Below are 5,000 nucleotides of genomic sequence, written 5' to 3'. Positions count from 1 at the left end.
CCAGGGAATGAGCTGGTTTCTTCAATTAACAAAGGAGAAAAAAGAGGAAAGGGATGTGTAATGGATTAGAAGGGATGTAAGAAACATACCACAAAGGATTCAAACAGATCGGCTGTGAGAAGACATTTATGAGACAGTCAAGGAAAACCAAAGGATCTTAATATTATTAAATAATTATTATTCATTTGCCAGATGTGATAACAGTACCGTTGTCACCTTTTATGGCAAAAAAAAAAAAGGACAGTCCTTTCTCTTTCAGACACGTACTGTGTTTATAGGTGAAATGATTATGCATCTGAGATTTGCTCTTAAATAATCCAGTGGAAAGGGGATTAGGAAGGAGACTCCTGAGGAAACAAGGCTGGTTTGGGGTTGACAACTGTTGAAACCGGGTGATGAGCGTACAGGGGTTCATTGTACTACTTTCTTGGCTCAAAAATGCCTGTAATAGGAACTTAAAGAAAATCTTCACAGCAATCTTGGGAGAGAGAGAGATGTTATCACCCTCCTTTAGGAGATATGGAGATGGAGACTCAGAGAGGGCAGGAGACCTGCCTGAGCTCACACGGCATCTACAGGGTAGAATGAGGATTCAAATTCAGGTTTTGGGCCCCCAAGGGGCAAGAACATCTATTTCCACGCCTCTCCCAGAGTCTTACAAGCACAGACCTCTTCCAGGCAGTGTGGAGAGAGAGAGTCACAAAGGGAAACTAAGACATAGACAAGAGCCCTAGTGTGGCAGAACTTTGTTGTTCCACTGACACTCGAGACTCTCTGCTGGCTCGCCGCATCCCGGAGAACAGTGACCCTGGGTACATCCTGCCCCACGTTAGGTCTCCTTCACCTTCAGGCCCACAGAATCAGTCTGTTCCCTCTAGGAGGGGCCTGATGTGGTTTGGACTCAAACTCTTGGCAATGGGAGGCTCCGAGGGTTTATACCTGGAGCAGCTGTTGGAGAGGTGTCGGAGAAAGCCCCTCCCGCAGCTGTGTGCAAGGGGACGAGGGGCCTGCCTGCTACCTGGGAAGAGAGAACGTTTCTCCCTGGGGGACAATATCAGGAAATCTGCCAAGACTCCACGACCAGTGGGGGGGGGGGGGCCGGGGGAAAAAAAAGAGAAATCTGAGGTTTGGGATCCAGAGCTAAAAAGAAATATGATGCTTTTAGTAGAAAAAGGGGAACCGAGGGGAGCTCCTGGCCTGAGACTCCAGGATCCCCTCTGCAGAGGGGCAGGCTGGAAGCTTCTGGAGGCCAGTTCCCAGGCTCTGCTGTGTCCAGTGTCAACCACTCCCCAGGTCTGGGCCGGTTCAGGCCCCTGCTAACCCCTACGGTGCCTTTGTGCTAATTAGAAAAAGACACCCCTTCTTCAAAACACTTTACTGACATCTGTTGGCAAACTGGCATAATGTTGAGGTTTCGTTGGAACAAGTCGCTTGACTGCCATCTGCCGGACAATAAGAATTGTAACTAAAGGGGCACCTGAGTGGCTCGGTCAGTTGAGCCCCAGACTCTCGATTTCGGCTCAGGTGATGATCTTGAGGTTTGTGAGATCGAGCTCTGCGCTGGCAGCGTTTGGCCTGCTTAGGATTTTCTCTCTCTCTCCCTCTATCTCTGTCACCCCCTCCCCCATCTCTCTCTCAAAAATAAATAAATAAAAACTTAGAAGTAAGAACTGTAAATAGACAATCCAGATGAGATTTGCTCATCTTAGGGGAGGCATGCTGGTGCAGTGCCCAACCTGCGCAGTTGTACATGGAGACTCTGGGTATGTGTGTGCCTTTATCCCTTCCTTCTCCCCAGGCTGGCCTCGTGCAGGACAGCACAACATTAGGACCAACTCAGACCTTGGGGAGAATCAGCTGGTGAGAACTAGGCCTCCCCAATATCCAGAAGGGAGGAGGCGAGGGGGTCATAGGCCGGTGGGAACCATCATGGTGCTCAAAGGCCAGAACTGCCTTTAGACTTCAGACTCAGAAAATAGTTCCTGCACAGAAGTGGACAGGCGGATAGCTCTGTGCCTGCCCTGCCTGAGCCATTCAAGAGAAGGTGCTGTGTGGCCAATGGAACATCAGACACACTGTGCAGGGAACGTACTCGGTGGGACTGGTAGGCACCAGGAACCCGGCACATACTGACCCCTCAACACATTCTCTAAGGGTCTGACGCTCTCAGTCCTCTCTCCGCGTATATTCTCTTTATGACTCTGTTTCGGCCTCTCTATTTCTTGGCTTTTCTCTCTGTCAATCTCTGCCTCTCTTTTTCTATGCCTGGGTCTCTGCCAGCCCTGAGACAAGGCCGCCTGTCTCCACTTCTGTCTGTCTGTTATTCTCCTTAAACATGCCTTTCTCAGTCTCCCTCACCAAGGCTCCCAGACATACAAGCCTGCACACACACCCCGGCCTCTGGGACATTCTGAAGACTGAGGAAGGGAAGCTGGATGTCCCAGGGTGAGGGGCTGCATTCATAAAAGACCTCAGTCAACTCGGGCACGGGGAGTGGGCTGGAATGCCCACAGGCTGCCCAGGTCCCTCTACTGGCTTTCATTACCCTCTCAGGCTGCACTCATTTCCAGGCCCCTTGACTGGGCCCCAAATGCCAGGCAAGCCTAGTCGGGAGCAAGGGCAAGGCCCTCCTGCTGAGGGCTCTCTGAGGCCCAGGGGTTCTCCAGAGGACGGAGGGTCCTGGCTCAACTCCTACCTGAACCTCCCTCCTAGGACAGGTCCTGGGTGAGGACAGGGAGGTGGTGATAGGGGTAAGAGATGGAGAAATGGAAGGGTACCAGGACAGCCCGGACCTGACCTCTGCTTCTCCCAGCCCCAGCCCTCAGGACGCTCCGGGACTCAGGAGTGATCAGAGAGGAGTTGTCAAGAAGGTTCCCCCACCACTTACTCCACTATGCCTGTGATTCAGCATAAGTTTGCCCCTGTGAGTTGAAGCCTTAACAGGAGGCAGTCCAGTATGGTGATTAGGTACAGGGGCTCTGGCCGTGGCTATACCTGGTTTGATCGCTCAGACCAGGATTTGCTGTGTGACCCCCAAGCAAAATGTAACCTTTCTGGGCCTCGGTTTTCTTTTCAAAGACTTTTAATTTTTTTTTAGAGCAGTTGTAGGTTCACAGCAAAATTGAGAGAAAGATACAGAGATTTCCCATATACCCCCTGCGCCCCCACACACAGAGCCTCTCCATTATCAACACCCCCACCAGAGCGGCACATGTGTTAGAATTGATGAACCTACGTTGACACAGCACTGTCACCCAAAGCCCATAGTTTCCATTAGGATTTACTCTTGGTGTAGTCCCTTCTGTGGGTTTGGACAAATATGTAGTGGCATGTATCATATTGTATCATACAAAGTAGTTTTTCACTGCCCTTAAAATCCTCTGTGCTCCACCTACTTATCCTTTCCTTTCCACCCCTGGAAACCACTGATCTTTTGTCTTTTCCAGAATGTCACGTAGCCTTTTCAAACTGGCTTCTTTCACTTGGCAAAATGCATTTCAGCTTCTTGCACGTCTTTTCATGGCCTGAGAGCTTATTTCTTTTTATCACTGAATAATATTCCATTGTCTAGATGGACCATGGTTTATTCCTTAATTTTTTTTAAATGGGATTAACTACAGATATACTCACACGCCGTCTCGTACGTAGTTAATTCATTGGTTAATTCACTGAAAACGATCTAAAGGTCCCTCAGCGGTGGGTTGGCTGAACCAACAAATTCCAGTACTTTCCACACACTGGGATACTCTGTGGCTACACGGAGGGTAGGAAGCTGGTATCTTACTCACGTGCAGCAATCACCAGAGTTAGCAGTTAGTTAAAAAAGCAAAGTACAGGGGACGCCTGGGTGGCTCAGTCGGTTGAGCGTCCGACTTCGGCTCAGATCATGATCTCTCGGTCAGTGAGTTCGAGCCCCGCGTCGGGCTCTGTGCCGACAGCTCAGAGCCCGGAGTCTGCTTTGGATTCTGTCTCCCTCTCTCTCTGCCCCTGCCCCTCCCCTGCTCAAGCTCCATTCTCTCTGTCTCTTAAAAATGAATAAATGTTAAAAAAAAAAAGCAAAGTGCAGGACAGTGTCTATGAAAAACAGTTTCACTGGTTATGCGAAACAAAGTGAAAAAGCAGTAATAAACATGTTATTAGTTTGTGTAGGTAACAACTGCCTCTGGGAGGCCTCATAAGAAGCAAAGGCTATCTAGGGGCGCCTGGGCGGCTCAGTCGGTTAAGCGTCCGACTCTTGATTTCAGCTCGGGTCATGATCTCACGGTTCCAGAGATAGAGCCCCGTGTCAGGCTGTGTGCTGACAGCATAGAGCCTGCTTAGGATTCTCTCTCCCTCTCTCTCCCCCCTCCCCCACTCGTGCCCACACACACTCTCCCTCTCCCAATAAATAAACATTAAAACATTTTTATATAAAATTTTTAGATTAAAAAAAGAAGGAAAGACTGTCTCTAGGAAGGGGGACTAGAGGATGGAGTGGGGAGGAGACTTTTCACTGTATATATTTTTTATATTTGATTTTGGAATATGTATTATCTTTTAAAAAAAATTTTTTTTAATGTTTATTTTATTGTGGAGAGAAAGAGACAGCATGAGTAGGGGAGGGGCAGAGAGAGAGGGAGGCACAGAATCTGAAGCAGGCTCCAGGCTCCGACCTGTCAGCACAGAGCCCGACACGGGGCTCGAACTCTGAGCTGTGAGATCACGACCTGAGCTGAAATCGGACACTCAACTGAGTGAGCCACCCAGATACCCCTGTATTATCTTTAAAAAAAAAAAAAAATTTTAACGATCTTTTTTTTTTTTTTTTGAGATGGGGGGAGGAGCAGAGGGAAAGGGAGAGAGAAAAGCTCAAGCAGGCTCCATGCCCAGCGCTGAGCCCGACACGGAGTCCGGCACTTAACCAACTGAGCCACCCGGGGGCCCCTGGAATGTGTGTCATCTATATATTTTTTTTTTTTTTTTAAAGATTTTTTTTTTTTTTCCAACGTTTATTTATTTTT

The 5,000-nt window shown here is 48.7% G+C and overlaps 1 protein-coding gene across 3 annotated transcripts in view; it reads right to left on the bottom strand.

Moving 5' to 3' along the window:
* FGD2 (FYVE, RhoGEF and PH domain containing 2) overlaps positions 1 to 5,000 on the bottom strand; it is a 31,238-nt gene that overhangs the window by 13,949 nt on the left and 12,289 nt on the right. The window lies entirely within an intron of this gene.

Source organism: Herpailurus yagouaroundi, unplaced genomic scaffold (genome assembly GCF_014898765.1).
Source record: "Herpailurus yagouaroundi ecotype Mexico unplaced genomic scaffold, PumYag 139, whole genome shotgun sequence".
NCBI classification, from domain to species: Eukaryota; Metazoa; Chordata; class Mammalia; order Carnivora; family Felidae; genus Herpailurus; species Herpailurus yagouaroundi.
Note: the sequence above shows the minus strand (reverse complement) of the source record. Positions and strands in the feature narration are given on the sequence as shown.